The 24760-nt window shown below is 41.0% G+C and overlaps 1 protein-coding gene across 2 annotated transcripts in view; it reads right to left on the bottom strand.

The window, feature by feature from the left end:
• LOC144016342 (uncharacterized) overlaps window positions 1-24760 on the bottom strand; it is an 87472-nt gene that overhangs the window by 43033 nt on the left and 19679 nt on the right. The window lies entirely within an intron of this gene.

The following is a 24760-nucleotide window of genomic DNA, read 5'->3' as shown; positions in this document are numbered from 1 at the left end:
AGGCCCTATGAGAGCGCTCTTCAAAAAGGCCTCGACAAGATTTGCAACGTGCCACTTTGCTGTTGCCGTCGCCCTAATTAGCTCAACCCCACATGAAAAAAAAAAAAAAAAAAACGACTCAAGATATGGACGCTGTGATTCTGAAACTCCCGGAGTTTGCTGACACGTGAGACTGAAGCTTACCTGACCTCAAACACGGTGCGGTTTTAAGCATAATAGGCAGCAAACTATATATTTTTTCCCAAAGCAGGACATAGTGGGTAAACACTCAGGCCATAAACAGCTTTGTTTGACAATACCGCATATGCTCTCTATGTAAACCTCACAAATCAGCTTGCCGAGTATGATCTTTAAGCATAACTGTCAGCTGCGGAGGCTGCAGAGCAGCCATGAGATCACAACCTTTAACCCCATCAGCCACAAAGTTCACCTTGTGGTTAACAAGCAGGGAGATGACCCACCGAAAGGTGATTGAGACGGCGAGACATCGGCTTCTTCTATACGGATCTGCTGGAGGTCAAGCTTTCTACAACTTGCATGGGACTGACAATGAAGCAGATTCTGGTTCTAATCTGGTCTGGACATACACATCTAATCTTTATGAGAACCTGTCAGGATGAGTTACGTCCATATAAAACAGAGGCTAAGACTTTTCATCGATTCTGGACCTTATTACGAGTGGATGCCTGGCAACTGGAAGGTTGCTTGTCCGATTCCTGGTAGCCTTTCCGCTGCACCCAATCTACTCATCTTACCTGCTATTTACATTTTTCCATGTAGTATTTTTAGTTTCTGGTCAGTCGGGGTTTGAAGAGTATGTGGGGGGTGCAAACCAAAGCTGGTCGGAAAGATTCATCATTGCAACATTTGACGTTAAAGGAGACCCTTGTGGTCCTGCATTGTTGTCAATTCTAATCGGGTCTTGTTCACACTGAAGCATTCAATGCCATGTGGTTTTGGTGGTATCCCAAAAACAACTGCCCGAACTCCAATGAAGTTTGACAAACCAATCTGTAGTGGAAAAGGTACTGTACATTAGTCCAGAGGAACAGTCCTCCACTTGATATCATTATTGTCTAACTATGAATGTGACAATATCACGAAAGTCCCACAAAGGGAGAAAGTCCAATTTATATTTATCATTATCTCTTTCATGTCTGGTGTTTGTCAAATTTACAAGTTTCAACCAATCAGAACAGTTTAGTCCCCTTTGATGCTGTATGTAATTTCATGATCGGAAATGAAAATGTTAGGAAATGGTCTATACCACCTTACTTGCGCTACATCAGGGTTTTCCATCAATCCATCAAATTTCAAGCTCTAGGTCAAAGGGACCTAGGCTAGACCCTTTGGACGAAAGTTGGACTCCACCTTGGTATGGTTGTCAGTCATATAGATATTGACAACCATTTTTGCTTACATTCACACCGTCACTGAGTTGGAACTGAACCAATTATTCTGCACCAAGTTCTCAGCTGGGTGCACCCTTAACGATCTTTCCAAATATTTCAACTGGAATTCCAAGTCCCAGGAACAAAACTCTATCAAACCCATTTTGGGTCCCACTTAAAATTCCATGGTCTGTAAACTGTACACTTTTTGGCACTTTCCATTGTTTTAGCTGCAGTAGTATGGTAGACGAAGGGTAGTGGTATGGTTGCGCCAGAGAGACCGCAGTCCAGTCATCAAAGGGAATGGCGTAGACATTTGGACCTCATGATTTGTTTGAAATGTGGCTTGACATCAATCCGCTATCACACTCCATGATCTCATGATATGAGTCATTGTTGCAAAATGCGGCCATCAATAAGGGTTAACTCACCCCCATGTCCAACATTAGAAACGATCGCATCTGCCTCCAGCGCTGGGTAAAGTTGCGGCGGTAGATGGTAGCACCTAGCTCAGGGGATTTCTTGCGCAAGCTCCCCGTGTTGACTTTCCTGCGGCCCGAAATCCATGCGACAGAGATCGCTGGCCGGATAGCAGCGTCGCTTCCCACCACAACAAAGCGCCCCCGGCCTCCTGCTTCGAGGCCAATACTCTCCGCTGAAGCTACGCCAGCGCATATCCGCTGGAAACGGAGCTGTGAATCATATCAAGATCATGCTGCAAGAGCAGTATGTTTTTACTTCTCCAGACGGAGCTTGTCAATGATCTGTGGCGGAGTGACTGTTTTTAAAATAAGAAACAGACACTGGATTGGATACAAGCGTAAATAATTTTGTCGTTCAGGCTTCCAGTAACCTGCTGCTGGTGACTCGTCTCAGCCAGTGACAACATCGTCGTCATGTGTGGCGTTCGACTCTCGCAGCTACCCGTCAGAACAGCGTATCCCTCTGGTATGAGGTCTTCGGGGCTATCCAAGGTGCCATAGGGGCAACCCCCACCATCACCACCACACAACCATGCATGCACGCTCCTGGCACTGAGATATGCGGAGGTCCTTTTTTCCCCGTTTTATCCACGACTGCAATCTCAAAAGTCACTTCAGAGAAAATGCTCTCAAACGTGGGATGAGAGCTGTATTATACAGAAGGTTATATCTTGATTGGGATGAGACACTTTCAGAGAGATAAATATAGCATGTTGCGGTTGAAATGTGAGTCAAAGTAAGTATCCCAAATGGATTAAATGTCAAGTTTTTAATCTTAATATCCTGACTACACGGACACACAGAATTTGGAATTGGAATTCCTGGTTGTCTGGTCCTTGTAATAAAGAGAGAGTAAACAAACGCCCATGGCAATGATCCATCAATCCATTTTCTATAGCGCGTGTCCTCATTAGGGTTGTAAGTGAGCTGGAGCCAATCCCAGATGACTTTGGGCGCTGAGCTAGTTGTTAGCCAATCAAATGGCACAAATGAACAAGCAACCATCAACACTTGACATTCACAACTAAAGACAATTGAGAGTCTTCAATGAACCTAACATGCATGTTTTAGGAATGTGGGGAAGCCGGAGTACCCGGAACAAATGTGCAAGCACGGGAAGAACATGGAAACTCACACGATTGAAGTTGAGATTCAAAGTTCAGAAGATTGACGTCGGCATGGTAACCGCTACCACACTGTGTTACACATGGAAACTCTACGGGCTCTATTTTCATAGACAGATACACCTGCATTTCGTGCATCATTTTCATGCTAGCTAGGGCAACTCTAGTTTACCATGTTCGGGAATTTGGCAGACCATGCTCGGTGTTTCGGCGGACTCAAGACATTTTATATTACACGTCCCCGGCACACCTGACAATTTGGTCACAGAAAGTAGACTAGACCCTGTCATGCACGGGCACAAACAAGAAGAGTGGAAGGCATTCTCCAAGTACTTACTTTACGACGGTGATCTATGATTGCCTCGGGCAAATTTACATCATCTACCCGTGGTTCCTGATGAACATACTTTGTATGTTTCGCTCTTGTGCATGGACTCTGCGCCTCTCCTGTGCTGAATTTAAAGATAATGGAGAGGAGCCACTTGTATTGGTTGGTAAGATGGCTGTGTTCACTCCCACAACAACACGCTTTTATAACTGCAGTCGTCCACGGAAAGTTTTGCTTGGGACTTGCGCCGAACAAAAATAATAATAATAATAATAATTGCCCAAATAAGCTTGAGTTGTGTTGAGAACTTATAATAGCCTAATTATCAATTCTGTGTCAGGTGACATCTTCATAAGCGTCATAGACAGAAGTGCCAAAGACAATGAAATGCATATTTAGCGATGGCATATCAAGAAGTGTAATAGTGGACAGGTGTTGAGCTGAGTGTGATTCCAGTTAGTCAGCTCCGCCATCTGCACACTCGGGATGTGCCGGAGCATGCCAGCTGTCGGCTGCCCCCTCCAAGAATGCCCCAAAGTGTCATATGCATTGAAGAGACGCGTCAAAGAAAGACCATCAAGCTTTTTTGTTAGCTATCAGTCGAGGCTCACGTTATTGCTTTAGCAGTGAGGAGATGTGGTTACGAAGTTGAGCCGCTTTAATAAACAAGAGTCCATTCAGGGTGTGCTCTGATCGGGTATGCTCAATCACTTCCTCACCTTCTGCATCTGACTGTAATTACAGGCCCTGATATTTCCTGTTGAGCTTTACAGTGCTAACAGAGTAATAAGGTCCTTTGTGGGAGAGAGAAAAAAAAAACCTCAGTCTAAGATGGATTGAAATGTTTAATAAGGTTTCATCTAACCTACAGTCTGTTTGCTTGTCCAGAGAACGACCGGTGCACATGTTCATGTCCGTGCCACATAATTGCAGAAAGCTATGCTGTGTGTGGAATGAGCAGCCACAATCCAGGTGTGTGTCAAAGTCAAATGCTTGCACTTCTTATTTTATGGAATGCTGACACTTGAGAAAACATGATTTATTTATTTATTTTTTGGTGGGGCAGAATGAAATCAAGGTGGAATGAATGCACCGGCGTGTCTAGGGTGTACTGACGAGAGCTAGAGTCCAGACCTAATCCGCACTGGTGGCGAGAGGTAGTACATCAACGTGTGTGTGTGTGTGTGTTCACAATCCGCATTCATTTGACAGCAAATCCATATGTGACATTCTGAGATTAAAATCAAAGTGAGAAAGCTATTTGTGTTCAACGGAAGCTGATTTGATTGTTTTGACAGGGTAAACATGAACAACACAAATGTTTCATTAATTAATGTGCTACAACGGCGAGCTGGCTCAGACGTGAACATCTGTTGATGATAAGCATTCCAGCAAGGTGATGTTCAGATGACGCATCAGGAAACTGAATAAACTTTTTGTCTGTGGGGTTAAGTTAGAAAAACACTGTTTGTCTTCATGCTTTTGTTAACGCAGTGACGGTATGACAAGATCCGTCAGTGCGCAAGTAAACTGTGATTTTGCCCAGAGAGTACCGATTTAATTGAGGACAACAATGCTGGTTAAAGCATCATACACACCATACGCATGCTATTCGTTAGCATGTCTATAGCATTTCCTCATTATGTGTTAGCATTAAGGTGTTTGTGGTGTTTTAAATACGCAACGTGTACAGAAAACACCGGGTTCGCAGTCCCACTATTTTGCAGTTTTGTCTGTTTTTATGTACAGTTAAAATTCCATTCTCTTCTGCCTCCTGTTCGTTTTGGATGTACCTCCACTGTGGACCGTTAGATGACACTCAATTTGAAACAAAGACAGGAAGTATTTCAGAGCAGTCTATTTTTTTGCTGAACATAACTGAATGTCACATCCTTGATGATCCTGATTTTTATGCCTACAGAATGTGGCGTCTGTACTTTCTTCAATACATTTGTGTTATCCATTGCTGTTGCTCTCTCTCAATGCATGATGTGTTTAAATGTTTTTATATAATTTAAAAAGTTTGTTTAAAGGACCTAAATATTACATATAAAACATGCCTAGGGAGAAGGATTGTCTATATCGTGGTCTGGCACGTAAACACCACGATATAGGAGGTAATACTGTAATTCTTTTTGTGTTCACTATCTGAAAGATTTCACGTTAGCAAAAACAAGGTCTAATCAGGCTGCGGGAACTGATGACGACAAAGAATTTGTGTCTCACTCAAAATTTGAACAACCTGTGAAACGTCCGACTTCAAAGACGTTGCGCTTTACATTTGGCTTGGATTTGATAGCATACGCCTGCCAGGATAAACCAAAGCACAGTTCTCCGTGACTGGATAAGGTCCTGAGAGCAGCGAAGGCCATAAAAATCTCTGCCTCGAGTCACCAAAGAAGTCTGCGTGCTTCACCTCTGCCCTCGACACAAGCATGTTTGTGCACTCTATTTAGTCCGATAAACCCGACGGGAGAGTTTCGGTTTCAGCATCAAGATTCTTGAGCAGACGTGACCCAGCTGTCTCCTGGTGGACTTGATGAACATGTCCACCTCTCACAACAAGGAGGCGACATCTTTGCCTTCATATAAAAATAACACGGCCCCACTTCCATCATGGAGCACTTCATTAAAAAAAAAAAAAAAAAAATCCCTCACACGGATACTTTTGGGAATTCCGGTCTTCTGACTTGTTCGTTGTGACCCAAATAGAAGACCACACCTACACGGATGGAAACATGAGCTCTTAGAGAGTGGACGAAGGAAAGTATATTCCTCAAAGTGAAACCATATGAGGCCACTCTTTTCCTTCTCGATGCTTGCACGCTGCAGCCTCGCCGCTGAGAAGGGAAGGTGACAGCAACGCAGAACTGAACGTTTATTTGCGTTTTTCACGTTTTTAGCCAGGCTGCTCCTTCAACTTCTTAATCTTTGGAGTAATTAAATGCGCCCCCAGATGCCTGCCCGAGGACAGATTGGATTCAGACGACATTTGGCACCATTCAGAAACTGACATTGTTTACATATTTGACAAAAACGTTGAACGTTTGCTGTCAAATACTGTGAAGGGGCAAAGCCACTGTTTTGCTATGACTTGCGCACAAACGTGGCAGGATTACTGAAAGAGTAGTTCAAAGAATATTAACTGTGAGATCATGTGTATCACAAATGTCCATCACCCCACCGTGACTATAAAAAACACGGAACACCCTGAAAAGAAACCTTGAAACGTTTATAAAGCAAAAAAAGAGTCAAACTGACTTCATTGTTGAAAATGAACACAGGACAGAGGACTCTTTGGATGGCAATTCCCGTCTCCCTATGTCTACCCCATCTATGTGGGGAGTACACATGCAATGCAGATAGCTAAACTAGCTACGTGCATGTAAAAGCTACCTATGAACTACATTCAAGCAGATGACCAGAAGTAGTCATGAGTGTATTTGCCCGACTAACGCTGTCCTAGAAATGGGGATATTTGGCCGGCTAATGCTGTGTTAGCAACAGACAAAAGGGAGCTTTCAAACTTGAACACCCTTCTTGAACTAGCTTAACCAGGATGAGACTCGTCACAATTCAAATAGATTTAAAATGGGACAAAAGAGAAAAAAAAACATCACTCTGCCGTTGGCCCAGGCACGGCGTCATATTTTAAAGTAAGTAAACAAAAAATGTTAGCCTTTCCAGGGGTTTACGCTACGTCAATGTGCCGGTGTGTGCTACGCTTCAATACGTTTGAATGAGATAAATGAATATGACTTTGTAATTGATCAAGATAAGGTGCTATATAAAGCCATTACCATTTTGATCAAATTGTTGGATTATGACTTTTTTTTTTTTTTTTTTTTTTTCAAGTACATCAAAAATATTTGGAAAAACAGGAAGTATTTGAGTGGTTCTAGACATTAAAAGATTATTTCTACAAACAATCAAAAATATTTTTAATAGGGGTGTTAAAAAAAATCGATTCGGCGATATATCGCGATACTACATCGCGCGATTCTCGAATCGATTCAATAATAGGCAAAATCGATTTTTTTTTTTTTTGTTTTGTTTTGTTTTTTAGGATTCACACCTTAAGCATGGAAGAATGTTATATGAACGGAACATTAAGCCTTAATATTTTATTTTAATGCTGTTTAAACATGAAACAGATTACAACCTCTATAAGACTGAAATTTCAGATAAATAAATAATACATTTTCATATAAATCTTACACTCTACAAGCTTACTGATTAGTATTTTCGAAATTTGAATGAAAAAAAATCGCAACAATCGACTTATAAATTCGTATCGGGATTAATCGGTATCGAATCGAATCGTGACCTGTGAATCGTGATACGAATCGAATCGTCAGGTACTAGGCAATTCACACCCCTAATTTTTAATATCCTAAATAGATAGGAATTAGACTTTTGAAAAGTATGTGTTGGGTGGATCTTTATAACATGTAAATTCCAATTTTAGCATTGTATTACTAAAATTAACAAACTTTTCTCTGATATTCAAATTTATTGAGATGTGCCTGTATATAATTAAATAATTCCTGGAAGATAATCGCAAAAGACAGTGGTCACTAGGCCATTTAGCGTTGCATAAAAACCCCCATTTGCTACTTGGTGTTGACAAACATACATTTGTTTTTCTTCATTTGTGGCATTCAATTTGGGAAGGTAGGATTGCCTGTTATCGTTCATGGTTTTTGGCAGCTGAGACCGCAACGCCCCCTTAAATGTGGACATAATGTTCTCAACAGTCAAATGTGTTATCATTCGATTTGCAGCGGCGCAGAGCCCCGCGGCGTCATACTGAGAGCTGTTTCTAACGTTACACTACCCATGACGATGCATTGCAGTTCTACACATCTACAACCACAACGACAATAAGCATCTTGTTCAACCAGAAATGGCATGTGTGCATGCTGAGTGATGCCTTGGAGGACTATAATACAACACACATCATATGGTGGATGATATCTGAGCAATGTGATGATTAGGCTGGATTTACTGTACACTACAGTTATTTATTTATTTTTTTTGAGGGAAGGGGAACTTATCCTCCATTATTTACTCAAAAACTTGCCTTTTCACTGTTTTTGTGCTCAGGCCAAAGCCGTGTTGATTACAAAAATATTACTTTGGCGCTATCTGGTGGCATCTTGGTGCCGAGAATCTATGTTGAACTGAGGGGAGGAGCTTCATTTAGTCAGGCCGTAGCTTTGTGTAATAGAAAAATAATTTTGTTTTGCTGCCATCTTGTTAGTCTAGTCTAATTACAAACCTCACGTATTCAGATAGCGGAGAATTCTGGGTGGCTAGCTAGCGAGCTAGATAGACAGATAGATAGATAGGTAGATAGATAGATAGGTAGGTAGATAGATAGATAGATAGATAGATAGATAGATAGATAGATAGATAGATAGATAGATAGATAGATAGATAGATAGATAGATAGATAGATAGATAGATAGATAGATAGAGTTACTGTAGCGTGGTGAAGGCTTTTGCTTCACACAACAGGCGGAGGGTGTGGACACAGCTGGTGGACTGAAGAATCAAGCATCACCAGTCCAGCCGCTGAAGCCCCTCGCCCTCCCATCCCTCCTCCATAAAACAAAACACCCCAGTCTTCATTTGATTCAAGAACATTAGGATTGTTGTGATTTATTACAAACAGTCACTTCTTTTTATTCTCTCAAGCGATGAAGATCTCAGTCCAATTCAAGCTCGCACTTCTAAATAGCGCCGACTGTTTGAGGTTTTGGACCCTTTCAGGGTTATTACAGCTGCGGTTTTGCTGGTGTAAATCCTCTCCCTCTCCCTCCCACGCCAGGGGCGAAATGTCTCGCCTTTCCCACTCGGTCAGATGCCAGCGAATGTGACAGAACGGGGAAGTGAGTCACTTCTCTCATGACACCACTTTATCTCGCTCATCATCACTTGTCTCATTCGGCGGCGATGTCTGCTCATCACTATCCCGTGGTGTCGCCGTTATTATCTCCGACAAGAAGGTGCTGTTTCATATCACACCGCAGCTTCAGTTCTTACTTACTTGGCAGGGTTATGCAATAAAACGACTTCCCACAAAGTTATGAAATTTTGATAGCGATTAAGGAATTATTACTTGACTTTGTAATAAAATGTAATGATAAAATTGTAGCATTTGTAGAAGAAGGGTAAGGTTCACTTTGGTGCTAATCCGTCATATGGTTATTTGGCCTTGGCAAAGGTCTGCACTCTGTCATTCAAGTCTGTTTTTTCTTTTTTCTTTTTTCTTTTTCTTTTTTTTTTTACACTGGCATACCAGAGAAACTTAAATTTATGTAATTGCCTATATGTAAGTATAGGACTACCACAAACTAAGATTCCAAATGCTTTAATATCAATACAAACACATTGTACATTTCTCTAAAAAAAAAAAAAATAGCAACTATTAAGAAAGACCTACGTTGGTTGTTAGCTTGGGCTTTTTAATGAGCACATACTTAAAAGAGAGAGAAAGAGTAAATAAATAAATGAATATATAAATAACTAAATAAAATTACACTGCCGGAAACAAGCTTTTAAAAAAATGTTGAGTATTTATTACCACTTAATGGCCACTAGGTGAAACTAGCCTCAAGATGTTAGCATGTTCCGTCTTGTTTTGTAATACCACTTTGTCCCTCAAGAAGCAACAAATGATTCAAATCAAATGGAATCAACCGAATGTCAAATGCCAGAAAAAGGCCAAATTCAGTTGTGTTTCGTATTGTGGCCGAAAAACTGTAGGGATGCTAATGCTAGTGACGTTAACGTTTTCTATGTATGACAGATGTGTCATCAAGTTGTGTCTGTAAGGAAGTGCAAGTTTGTGCGATTAGATTCAAATGATACCTTTAAAACCAGCTTTTGAATTATTATTTATATTTTACAAAATGACATCACAGTGCCTAAGGACTCAGCTTGCGAACGGCACAATCAAACCCGGTAAACAGGTGAGCCGTGATTGGTCGTTAACTGAGCGCTTCAAACGCTGTGTTGTCATTTTCAGTTGACAGTAAGTAGCAGTACAGGACAAAATGGCCGCCCCCTGAGATGGACAAAAACGGATGGATTTGCTTCTTTTTTAATATTCCACAAACACAGTACCAGAATGCAGTGTTTAGACTATTATAAATATTGTAAAGACAATTTGGGATTTAATTAATTTCATAATACTTTTCGATTTCCACAGTACTATGGCTTACACTTCTTTTGAGGGTCATTGGCTATAGCTTTTCATTTCATGTCCACGTTGCCATTGGGCGATCTATACTCAATCACGTAACGCGGTAGCATTGATTAGCCTCCGCATCAAAGTTTACCATAATGTAAATTGTTATTTTCTGGAGCTAAATTATACAAATGCGGTCTTAACAATCAAGATTACTTGCCCAAAATGCATCCTGTGTGGCAGCCTTTCCGAAACCACTCACGGACTATCCTGGAAAAAGGTACCAAAAATAGTTCTGTGGTAGATTATATTGCACCTTAAGGGTTAGAAACGTCCTCCATTTTCTTGCGGTGAATATGCACGAATATAGTGTATAAGTGTAACTGGAACCAAGGAGCCAAAACAAAAAAGATTTGAGGCCCGTAAAGCATAAACAGAGGCGAGATGAGCTTGCGGAGTGTGTTTGGGTTTGTCGCTACCACTATTTGATGCAATGAGCTGGCACCCACGCGATGTTCCTTGGCACCAGATGTCTCCGCTGATGATTTCACTCTATAAACCAAAAGAGAACACAACAAAGTCCCCGGCAAGTCTTTGGAGTTGCGAGGATTCAGAAAGAGCCTTTGAAAGCAAAAGAACTGAGGCTAAAATAAGAATACTCTTTATATTTTTGGATTTATTTTAAAAATAATACAGATCTTTTAAGTCAGACTTTTGGAATGACCGAACGCAACCTTGATTCTAAAAGTGCTGACAAAGAAACAAAATGCTCTAGAATTTATCGTCATCTAATCTGCTGCATTGTCCATCTCAATTGCTTTTCTCAGTGGCATCGCAAAAAGGGGGTCATTCGTCTTGACCCAAGCGTGACTGCGCAAACTGAGAGCACTTAATGTAAGCAGTGAGAGCATCTCTTCAAATTCTCACACCATCCCGACGGTGACAGCTTATATCCGCAATGACAGAGCCGCCTTCGACATTCTGCCCGTCACCTCGCAGGCCTCGTGTGCATCATCCACTGCTGAGTGTCTCCAAAAATGCAGTCTGGAGGAAAGGGGGGGGGGTTGGGTTATGGATGCTGGCGGCTGTTGGCCAGATCACTCCACACTGCGCTGATTGTGCAGGAGACAGTGAAGTAGTGTTGGCTTCAACTGATGGACAAGCACTCGACAGCGCTGTTTTGTTGCCTTGTCAGCTCCCTAAGACTTTTACTTAAGTGCGTTCTCCAAGTGACCCCGACTTCTATTGTGTGACTCAAAACCTGCAGGTCTGCCATACGATGTCAAGGATGCCTGTTTGATTGATAAGCATACAATGGTGTCCCCCTCACTTTCTGCGGATGATACCTCGATTCCATGATCTCCCCATTATTGGTGAATTTTCACACCGTAGAGGTTGAATTCCACCCTTCTAAACACTTACTCTCAACTCTTGGCCATTTTCACTGAAGCAACCCCCTTGCTTTACTGGATTTTTACAGATTTTTCAAGGCCCACAGAATATTATGTTAGATTGCTATAAAAACATGGAACCTACCAAAAGAAACATTAGAGTTTCTTCTTTCATCGGAAAAAAAAGGACATTTCTATCTGTTTCCGTTTTGCAGCAATTAGAATTAGAATATAGCTAAGTTTCATCATTATTCCCAAATCTTTTTAAAACAGTGTGGAAAAGAGATTTTTGCAACATGGCCCTGATTGAGCTCTTATGCTCTGCTGCCACCTGCTGGCCGTTTTTGTAATAAGTACCAATGCATCAATCATTCTCTTCAGTTCAGAGGCTGCATCAAAGCCTTCTGTATGTTCTAGCATAAAAAAAAAAATCAAATAAAAAACATAAATACGTCTTTGGGTGCATGGTAATTTCAAATGGAACGTATTTATACGTTTTTGGGAGCAAATGAGTTAATAAATGTAACTTAAAATGCAAACTAAAGAATATCAGCGCTGAAGAAGAAGAAGAAGAAGAAGAAGAAGAAGAAGAAGAAGAAGAAGAAGAGAAAGAAAAGAAAAGTAAAGTGGTCAAAACTATCAAAGCGAAAGATTCGTTCCAAACGGTTTTTAAGAGTCATCAAGCAGTCACTATCCATCACCTTGACGTCATTTCAACAATCCAACTCCAAAACAAATTCATCTCAATGTTTGTGCACCATTTGATAATGACTCATAAATATTGTAATAGTTTGTCCGCCGGGGTCACAGCTAATGGGCCGCTGTGACCCTTGACCCTTTCGAGTGTGCATAATATCACCTCTTTATAAGCTAAAATTGCATTTTTGACTTTGTTCAGTGCAAGGTCAAAGGTTAAGGGATTTTATGGTCAAGGTTAGAATGTGTGCGTGTGTGTGTTATTGGAACATTCATATACACACAAAACCCACGTGGACAACTTCAAGGTAATAATGACATGTTTCTTTGGATTTCAGTCCAAGCAGCGCGGTGTGTGTAGTGATTAGCATGCCTGCCTCGCAGTTCTTCTTCTTTTTCTTTTTTAATTGGTCCATCCATCCATCCATCCATCCATCCATTTTCTTGACTGCTTATTCCTCCTCAGGATCGCGGGGGGGTGCTGGAGCCTATCTCAGCTGGCTCTGGGCAGTAGGCGGGATATACCCTGGTCTGGTTGCCAGCCAATCGCAGGGCACACAGAGACGAACAACCATCCACACTCACAAGCACACCGAGGGACAATTCAGAGTGCCCAATTAACCTACCATTCATGTCTTTGGAATGTGGGAGGAGACCGGAGTACCTGGACCCACGCAGGCATGGGGAGAACATGCAAACTCCACCCAGGTAGGTCCGGAGCCTGGGCTCGAACCAGAGTCCTCAGAACTTGGAGGCGGACGTGCTAACCAGTCAACCACCGTGCCGCCCTAAATTGGTTCATTATTTGATTTGATTGATTGAATTTGTGGATAGTTTTATTTACAAAAATATAAATAAAATAGTGATACAAATTACACACATTTATTCTATTTTTTTTAAATTAATTTTAGTAAATAATTGGTTTATTTAGTAAATTTCAATTATTAATGACTAACAAACGAAAATAAGAATGGTCTACTTCTATTTTACTGTTACATAATACATAATAATGGATTTACTGTAGTCCCCCCCCACCCCCTCGAAACACTTGAAATATTGCAAGCCTTTTATTGTTTTAATATTGCTGATTATGGCTTTTTTTTTTTTTTTTTTTTTTTTTTTTTACTTCTAAGGAAATATTCTAATATTTTGAGATCGGATATTTGAGTTTTCTTAAGAGCTGTAAGCCATAATCAGCAATATTAAGATAATAAAAGCCTTGCAATATTTCAGTTGATTTGTAATGAATCCAGTATGTATGGCATTTTTGCTTATTCAATTGCATTACAGAAAGTAATCGACTTTATCACAATATTCAAATTTTCTGGGACAGTCCTGTATACTATGCTATTTTCAGCAACACTTCCCACACAGTCTTGACTAAAAGACACGATTCCAAAAACACAATACGCAATTTGTCGAATTCAAGCTTGAAAGCTTAAGTGTCGCCCCCTATGGTGGAATACGGCATTACAACAACAGAAATATTGCATTGATATGTCAAACTTTTCACTCATCTCGAGTATGCCGGAACAGTATTTCTACTTTTTTTTTTTTTTTGGTGCATCTAATTACAAGGACATTCATTTATTATTATCTTATTGCAGAGTAACCTGAAATTTCTTAACAAAATTAAGGACTTTTTTTTTTTTCTTTTTTTTTTTTTTCTGACAAGAAAATATTTATACTGCAGCTTTAAATGTCTTTGCGGAGTAGTAAAAGTCGAAGAGTTGCCTAAATCGATTCAACAAGGAATGTCAAGAAGTAAAAGTGAAGCTGAAGCTGTATGACACTGATAACAGTGGGACATTCTACTCAATGTCAGTGATGGAAACACAACCCAGATCAAGGCTTACCTTCCCAAGGCCAATCTGAACTGTACCACTTTGTTGGAAACTTTTTTTTTTTTTTACCCCCTCCCTCTTCTTCCAAGCACCGTGTCCTGTGGAAATGCTGCCACTGCCAGATGGTTATCAGCACGCCCATCCCTCGCTGTTTGCTTTTGTTTTATTTCACAGAGCAAGCAAAGCCAGGATGAGGGCCGTGCGTGTGTGCGACTTGCCCGTCAGGCCTCTGCGGCCCTAATGCGAAACGGGTGTCATTTGCGCTCCAGACGCGCCCACCCCCCCCTTTTTTTTTTTTCTTCCACGCTTTGAATACTGTTGCGGATGATACTAACACGGCTCTGTGCCCAAGGCGGCAACAATGTCACTACAAGGAATTATTAAAAGTGAAATATTAAAATGTGAAAATGAGCTGCAGACAGATGGAGGCAAGCATGACAAAGACCCAGTTCAACATGTAAGAGTACCTTCAGGACTTTTGGTCATGGCGCCAGGAAAGTATGCGGAATAAGGATATTAAACAGTCATTTGTGTGTGGGTGGATCTCAAGAAAGGCTTTCTTTTAGCTACTATAGCACACTACGTTACCCAGAAATCATTAAAACTCACAAATGGCTAATTGTATTGTATGCCCAAATAAGGGCATATATCCTGTTTTGTCCACTGATTTTTGTGCCGATGTCAGAGGCGAGTTTTTTTTTTGTGTTTGTGTCAACAATAGCTCTATTTTTGGACATGTAACTGCTTAAAGGTAATTAATTCCACCAATTCAAGGGAGCCGAGGACTCCGAATATGTTCTTTTCGTTACTTTCCGTCCTTGACAGTTTCTCAGACGAGCCACCGCAAGAATGTAGTGTCCTACTTTTGACGAGCAGCAACACTGCAGGCGAGAAGTGTCATTCGAAGGAAGGCAGAAAAGGGCTGCCACATGAAAATTGTGCTGCAAAAACATTGGCAAGATGAGAAGATTTTTCTTGTCAATCATCGCCTTCCCTATGAGACTCTTTTCATGTGTGAATGTAATTGGCTTCATTTAGGAATATTTAACTGTAATATGATCACTTATACCGCGTGAAAAAAATGACAACACAAATGGCCTCTATGGCGATCATTATATTTTCCTAATAAGAGCTCATTTTGTTCAGTGTGATCTTTAACTCATTTGCTCTCAAAAACGTATAAAAACGCTCTGTTTTAAATATTGCCATGTTCCCAAACACGTATTTATACGTTTTGTTGTTGTTGTTTTTTATGCTAGAGCATAGCGAAGGCTTTGATACAGCCTCTGACTTGAAGAGGTCTCTTAAAACAATGGTAGTTATTGCAAAAAAACGGCCAGCAGGTGGCGGCAGAGTAGAAGAGATCAACCAGGGCCATTTTGCAACAAGCTCTTTTCCCCAGTGTTTTAAACAGGTTTTTGAATAACAATGATCAAACTTAGTTTTTTCCTGATGAAAGAATAGACTCTAATCTTTCTTTTGGTAGGTTCCATGTTTTTATAGCAATAGAACACAATATTCTGTGGGCCTTGCGAAATCAGTCAAAATCCAGTAAAGCAACGCAAAGAAGGTTGCTTCAGTGAAAATGGCTGCGAGCGTATGAGTTAACAGCACCACCAGAGAGAATTATACTCTAAAAGGAGAATTGTTGAACCAATTTAATTGAATTACTTCAAGTGGTAACACCAAATAAAAATCCCATTATACTTCACCTTAACCAGATACTTCAGAGTCTCGCGAGAGTCATGAAGTTCAGAAGGTCAGGGGACCAGAGGAAAGGTCAAAGGAAAGAAAGATGAATCAAAGTGAAATCCAGCACCAACTAAACGCCACCTGCCACCCACATGGTTACAAAACCAGAATCTTACAACAACCGCAGAAACCTCTAGATTCCAACAGATTAGGGACATCCCAAGAGACCAGAGGAAAAACTAAAGAGAGGAAGGAGGTAAGGATAGATGAAGCAGAGTGAGATCCACAGACACCAGCCTCCACTGATTCAGCGAGCAGTGGGCGGGAGAACCGAATTCTGTTCTGTGATGAATTTGGCATGCATAAGAACCTCCACCATAGAGGGGAGCCATCGACCGCAGTCCAACAAGGCGAGCACAGCCCCCCCAGGGCCCCCCAAGACTCGGCTGTCTTAATTACAAATGTTACATCTACTGTTTACAGGGCTGGAATGGCACAAAAAAATGGCATTTTGACTTAAACCCAGCCTGACTCCTGATCCCCTCGACTAACACAGTTCTGGCACTGATATTGACTTATGTTGGTTCAGTTTGCTGTCTATATTCGAAATGGATTAATGGACCAGTCAATGGGGTAAAATGGAGGAAAATGATCATTAAAAAGCACTGCATCTGCCCCAAAAGACGTCGGCCCACCAGGCATCTGCCCTGTATGCCAGATGGTCAGTCCAGCCCTGACTGTAGTGATTCTATGCGAATACAGGATATATTTCTATTGGTTTTAGTCCAAGTAGGAACTTTGTGGAATCGGAGCGAACTGAGAAAGAGATGAGAGACTGTGCCTCAACTTTTCCAAGATGCCTCAGAAGCAGGAATGTCCGGAATGAGACCTGTGAGAGGATTCCACTTTTCCCAAAGATCCCAAACTAAACCACAATCACAATCACCTTTCCCCATCGGAGGTGTGGAAAGAGGTGAACTGGCACGGACCCAAGTTGATGGTCCAAAAATTGCACCGTTACGACAGTCTACTTTACAAACTTGCAAGTGCTGATGCGACAAAAAAAGGATCGGAAATGTGTTTATGGAGGCTATTTTAACCCTTTAACAGGTCTTTAAAAAAAGAGCGAGTGTGGCCCAGGAGTGCAGCTGACCTCATTTTTTTATTAATTTAGCTTTTGATAGCATTTCATTGCAGCAGTGTTACAGCTCAGTGCCTTTTGAAGCAGCCAAGGATTGCCGTTGAACATGTGCAGCTACCGCCACGAGGGACTCGACCCTTTGCAAACGCTTCCCATTGCCGTGGAAAATGGAGGATGATCCTGAAAAAGGGATTATCTATATTGCAGGGAAGGAATTTATACTAGGTGGCTCACAGGCATCGACTCGGAAACCGCCGCCGTGCTTTAGGCTGCGTTCTTTGCTCGTGGCCTGACATTTAACATTCATCTTGGTGTGAAATTGTTTTTAAGATCCTGTCAAGTCAATTCAGAGGTTTGTTTTTAATAGAAGATGATTTCTAGTACTTAATTGTTGAGACTGTTTTCACCATTTCAGTTTTCTTTGGGGGGAGGGGGGGCGATCTCAAATGGGGCCAAATGGGGCTCTGACATAGTCACCCTTCCTCCACTATAAACATTATCTCAAAAAAAGCAATTAGTAGCTAATACCCCGGCAACAAAAGTGAGTACACCCCTAAGTGAAAATGTCCAAGTTGAGCAGTTATTCCTTTTCCCTCCGCATTGGTCATGTGACTCAGTCATTAGTGTTAAAATGTCTCTGCTTTGATTAGGGAGCAGGTGTGTATTTTGACAATACATTTTCACTCTTATTTCAGGTCAGTTCTTCTGTGTTGTCCCATGGAAAGATATAATTCAATATCTACAGAGATGTGAGGGGTGTACTCACTTTTGTGAGATACTGTCAGACCGTTAATGTCATTGCTCACATTCGGCGCAGTTGCGTTAGCTAGCTAGGCTAGTTAGCTAGATAGCAACGCCTGGAACCCGAAAATGCTTCTTTTCTTTGGATAGTCTGCTGGCAATGGCCGCTTAGAGTGCCTCTTTGTTGGTTGAATTCTTATTTCCTTTCTTTCTGTATTTATGTGTGTGCGTTTTTTTTTTTTTTTTTTTTTTTTTTTTTTTTTTTAAGTCCGAAGGCTTTGGGCTGACATGGCTTCGAGCAAGTGGTATTTGATTGACAGTTGACAGTTGAAGCCTACTTTCTGATTTTTCTTCTTTTTTTTCCCATTCAAATGTGGCATGTTTGTTAACAACACTTCTCTGTGGTGTGTCAAATTTACATAACATTTATTTTTCACTTTACAGGGACTTAAATTTAAGTTGGGACTGGTTTCATTGCAAGAAGAGGGTGTCAACAGAGTAAGCATCAGGACCGCCTTAAGACACAAAATGTAAGAAGTAATCCACTTTTGCTTCTTATAATGGTAACATAAGAAATCGCCTGCTCAAAAGAAAACTGCATCTGAGAATGTTGTCTGTCGAAATGAAGTTGGGAAGTAGCAGCAGACCGTGAAAATTTCCCGATTTGATGATTCATCTACGTTATGATTCAAACTTTTGAGAGTGAGTTAGATTTAGATATACAGAGATGCAGACTTTAGAGAAGGGAGAGCTTGTCCAGTGTGCCTTGGTGGCATGGCCTAATGTTTGTCTTTCCCCCAGCGCCCCTTGCATGTTCCCCTGCCAGGAAGCCAACAAACCTCCGCAGGTCACAGCAAACTCACAACTGTGAGAGCATTGTATGCTCTCAAGCCCTTACAGTTTCCTGACTGCATTTATACATTTCCTAATGAAATTACTCCATGTGAAGCCCCAGAAATTGGCCTAAACTTTAAAGTCTTGTCGTACAGGAGCGGGACCGCCTTTGTCTGGTTTTTATGGCGCCTGCGGTGAACATGGACACCGTGTAAATATCTAAAGTGCCTAAACCTGGATGAGACATCTTAAAGGCTGAGTTTCGGGTTCATTTCACACAAGATTATTATTATTTTTTTCCGTTTTTCTGTACAAGTAGCTAAGCTGATGTGTCGAATCTGCTGTTCTCTGTCATTTACTTGCATTTACTTAAAGTATGCTAGCTTCTGATTGGTTAGTGTTAGTCAGCTGATATGGGGGTCAGGAAGTGTTGTCGCTCTAGCTGCCGTGTATGACGAGTAAAGTTTAAGAAGAAATCCGTCTCCAAGAGTGTTCCATTAACCAGCAACGAATGCTCACGTTAGCATCTGATGGAAAAAAAGCCAGAACCTCGTCCTGACAATAGCGACGCGACGTGCATTTCTCACAAGTTTCGGAGTATTTTTTTTTTCCCATCCATCTGTGAGTTTATTTCTCGTAAATTTGTGATTTGTTTTCTCCTCTTAGATATTTAAATTTATAAATACATTCAAAATATTTATCCGTGGCCCTAATACGTCATCATCATACATATCTGTCGAGTAAGCACGGTTCTAATTTGGTAGCAATTGGATACATTTTACCTGGAAATGGCCAAACTGACCGTCAAATAGATGCTTCAAACCAAAACGGAAAACAGCGTGTGTCTTTCCGGAATGGCTTCTTGAGACATTTTTGCGAGTTTAACTCATGATAGACGTATGCACCTCCCAAATTTCACGAGTGAAACAGGTTACGGGAGATGAATTTGTGAAAAATTCCGAGGTCAATATTTGGGCTTCACTACCGTTTGTACATTGAACCAGAATCAACACAGCTGCCAAGCACGGTTTGGGTTTTTGAGCGAGGAATTTCATTGGCCTAAGAGTAATAACAATAGCAATATTTAGGAGAGTCTTAGCAGCATGTGCACGGACTCTCGTAAAACCTCAGAGGAAGTGATATGTAAACACCAAAATCGGAGGGTGGAACTTGTGTGAAAATATTCTCTCAGGATTCAGCTCTTTCATAAAAAGTCATTTGGGGGAAATTTGTGAGGTATTACTACAGCTGGAGCTGGAAATGACATTTATTTGGAATAACTGCAAGAATGAGGACCTTTCTCGTGGAAATGCACCGGAGTTGTATCCAAGATCAAAATGTGTGTCATGTGTACGCTTGAGTTCGATTCGTAAACTGGCTGAATGGTTTCATTAAATAGTTACTGGGAGCCAAATCACAGTAAAAATGTAAAGATTTAGCTTTTACGGAAGTGAACTGTATGTGCTATTTATCGGCCATGGTTGCTATTTCCTATATATATACTGTAGCATGTCACTGTCAACCCAACGGCTGCCTGTGGCCCATTAACAACTAATGATTATACACATAAGCACATGCCAAAGACAAGCCGATATGATAATGAGTGCAATGAACAGTTGGGAACAATTCCACAATTAGCACTGCTGGACGTGAACAAAAGGCTGCTCTTGTTTCAGTGGTTCGTTTGTAGTTATTTCAGGAGCGCGACAGCGCGAGGCAGGCAAATAATGTGCGGCCTATCAGATATAATGGGCTAGTATTCACACAATGCCTGACACGCAAGCCAAACTAACAGCAGGCCTATACGGCATTGTGCTGTTTCAGCGGACTTGGCGATCTGTCTACATTTTTTTTTTTTTTTAACATTTTAAACTCAGGATCAGGGCGTGATCGGAGGCAGATTGGACGATAACTAAAAAACAAGGTGGATGACTTTAATACCAGAAGGTGTTATATTTTGATGAAGACCTAAACCATCTGTGAAGGTCCAACTTGTTATGTGCTGAGGTTGTATCCCAAAGCGCAGACACAAATAAGATTTTAACTATTTATTCACATAGAGAGGCGTGGAATAAACTTAACTAGACAAGAAACAACAAGGAGTTGCGCAGAAACACAGGTAACAGAAGTAATAATCCGACAAAAACACACTTCTCAGTCAGGCTTATATAGACAGAGAATCGATCTGATTTGTTGTGGCTAGACATGTGGGTAACAGGACTGACATGGAATTATCTGATTGGCTGTTGACCAGATAAAGAGATTAAAGATTCCTGACATCATATACATGCCGATAAAGATTCGTGACATCACATAGCGTCTTACCAGTTGAAACTAGATGCTTATTACATCAGTTCAAAACAAACACTTGACCTCAGTTCAAAACAGACACTAGACCTCACAGTCATAACCCAAACATAACCCATGCATGACCCTAGTCAAGACAGTAAGAATAACCCTTGCATGACCCTAGTCATGACAGTAAGCATAACCCTTGAACGACCCTAGACATGACAGTACTTGACCCTTGCATGACCCTAGTCATGACAGTAAGCATAACCCTTGCATGATCCTAGACACGACAGTGCTTGACCATTGCATGACCCTAGTCATGACAGTAAGCATAACCCTTGCATGACCCTAGACATGACAGTACTTGACCCTTGCATGACCCTAGTCATGACACAACTAGATCTTAAATATGTGGAGCTATAATAAAAAACGCACAGTCAACTCAAACCTTCGCTTTTTATTACCTCACTAAGTCGTGTCTGCCACACCGTAAATGTTAAAATTGCTTGAGTTCAGAACTTCACAGCTAAAAGATAAAAGATAAAATAAAAATAAAAAAATCCTTTCCGTCTAAAGCGTTGCCTTCAATGACCGAGACCCGGATGACAAAGCATCAGCACAGATGTTGCTTTCACTAACGTGATCCCATTTGTCAATTTGTGCCAAACATACCAACGGCAAAGCAAAATGTGGTCTTTTGGGGGATGTGAGACCACCTGAAGCCCCCAATTAGTAAGCGGTATTTGGGTATGGACGGCAGCTGGGAGACTGGTCAAGAGGTCCGGCTGCTCGGTCCCGCCTTCGCCTTCAGCTATTAACCCGGCGTCCTGCTCACTTTGTTTGTTTGTTTTCCTGCCTTTGTTTGCATTGGAGACTTCCCGTGTAAACTCAAAAGAAACACGATCCCTTTGGAAAATAAAAGACCACTCGATTTGGAAAAGCAATGAGTGAATATTAGGAGTATATTCAATGGGCAACGAAAACACATTGACTCATTATAACATCTGAATATCTCAATTAAATAAAAAAAAAAAAAAGACAAAACACGCACTCGTTAAAAAAAATGGATCTTAGTCCAATAAAAGGTTATTGTACCTATTAAAAGTGCCTGCAGAACATTCGAATATTCCTCCCACTTACAGAAGTCAGAACCCGCATCATTAAACTAAATCCCGCCATGTCACCTTCAACAGTTCACCAGCTCGACTGGAGCCAACGCAAACACGCACTTGCTCATAAAAGGCAGCACAAACATTACACGCCAAAGCAGCACGTTTGATTAAGAACACCTCAGCAAATATTCCATCCATTTTGGCAAAAGTGGCTCTAATTTCTAGGCGCGCTTCAGGTGTTAAACACACACCTGTCCAGATGGTCATCGGTCAAAAAGTCAAAACGACGACTTGTGTAGTCATTGAAGTTGAATGACAAGCTCATAAAAGAGACGAGATTGAAATGAACAAGGAAGAACTTTTTGGAGAGAGCGTTTAAGGTCTTAATCTTGTGAAATGGATTCAGTCGTAAATCTTTGGATTGGAGGGATGAGGTTTTGAGGCAAGCAAGTTCTGCTGGACGTCCATTTTTATTTATGGTCTAAGATTGTGTAATGGATGCTGTCGGCGTCATAAATATGACATTTTGGAACGTTCAGGTCCAGCCGGTTCAACGTTCTCCTTTTAAGGGGCAACCATCAGTCAGCTTCACTTGCTGGTTGTTGGGCCCACATATGGAGACTGAAATGGTAAACGGTACGACGTTTATATCGCGCTTTTACACCTTACAAGGCCCTCAAAGCGCTTTACATTTTGATTACTCATACACCTACTGATGAAGCAACATCAGGAGCAACTGGGGTTCAATATGTTGCTCAAGGATACTTCCACATGGTCTGGGATCTAATCCACGCCGCCCTGAGGTAAAGTTTCAAAGATCAGTCAAAAACTCTGACGGCAAGAGTACTTAAAGATTCTTTGACTAGCAATGATGATTTTCTTGTGTCAGGTTTTCTGTCACCTTGTATGCTTGCAGTTCAGCAACTGTGGATTGCATATTCAGTTTTTTGGGGGGGTTTTAAATTATTTTTTCCCCCCAGATTTTCACCACCATTTCCCCTCATGTTAATTATTTTGCATGTTTATCTGTGTTTTTTGTAGAATTATTGGGGTTTGAAAATGAAAAAAAAAAAAAAAAAAACTTTTCAGCCCAAAGAAAAATCTTCGAAAAAAATATACTGATAATTAATGTTTTCTATTAAAAATAAATAAATAAATAAATACATACATAATAGGAGGAGGTGTGTACTCATGGGGATTTTTTTTAAGAAAAAATAAAAGACAAAAAAAATTGCAATAACTTTCATGTCGCTCTTCCGCCTTCTCTCTGCGCACACTCACAGCCATCAATGAGGCGCTCTAAATTGGCCACGCCAGCCCATGGTACAAGTCTACACTCTAGCTGTCAAGACTATCTCACAACAAAAATCACCCCTCCTTGCCATATTTCCGCAAATCTCTACATGTTGTGCACACTCACGGCCAACGACGAGGCACACTAAATTGATTGCGCTAGTGGACTATCCAAAGCTAGGATGCACTTTCAGATGGTACAGATAGATGACAATGCGAACGAAGGCCCTCAAGTTTTTATATAGTAGGGCACGGGTGACTTGTGCTGGGGTCCGAGTTTGTCATTGGGTCCTGTTTGAGCCACACCCCAACAAATCCATAAAACTTAAATGGTAAAAAAAGAAAAAAAAGAAAAAAAAAGAGAAATAAAAACGTTTTAATGCTATATCTTAACAACTGAGTAGCCTATAGTTGTTAAGCCTTATCAGATTTTCAGAATATAGAATATATATTACAATGGCTACAGCTACTGTTCAATTGGTCTCACTATATACATATTAGGAGACAATATTGACCGTAAATTCAACCGACTGACAAATTGGTTATTGCAAATCCAGCCCAGCTTTAAAGGGGACTTAGGCATTGTTTAAATAGCCTCATGCATGTACATCAGCCCGTAAAGGATGTCCGACCTGTTCCGAGTTAAAACACGCTTGCAACAGTACAGCGGATCTTTCGCTCACTGAGATGTAAGAGAGAGGTAGAAGTCAAAGGTCACACAATGTAATCAATGCTCGCATATTCGCTTTCAAAACCCTTTTTTTTTTTTTTTGGGTCAGAGGTTATAATCAAGATTCGGTTTAGCTGTTTGGGGCGCCTTGTCACTCCCGATGTCACGGGGTAGCGCATGATCGGGGGTCACGTCAGGTCAGGTCTGACTTTGACAAGACGTGCTGTCGGCACACAGGTGCAAACAAGGTCAAGTGGCATCATCGTTACTGTTGTGGTTACGTTTACGGGTGTGGTTGGTAACTCAACGGACTGCAAGACTCGTGGTGTTACATATTCTGTCACTATAGAATCAATACAGAATATTAAACTGCAGGCAACTACACTACCAATGTAATGCGGACCCCCCCGCCAAAGACGATATGTTTACAAAAAGCTAAAAATAATAATAACAATCAAGACGCACTGTGCTGGTTTATATTTTGCCTATTAGTTAGTTAGCAAGGCACTTCCTGATTTACAGTGGATAACATTT

This window comes from Festucalex cinctus, chromosome 3 (assembly GCF_051991245.1).
Source record: "Festucalex cinctus isolate MCC-2025b chromosome 3, RoL_Fcin_1.0, whole genome shotgun sequence".
In the NCBI taxonomy this organism is placed as follows: domain Eukaryota; kingdom Metazoa; phylum Chordata; class Actinopteri; order Syngnathiformes; family Syngnathidae; genus Festucalex; species Festucalex cinctus.
Note: the sequence above shows the minus strand (reverse complement) of the source record. Positions and strands in the feature narration are given on the sequence as shown.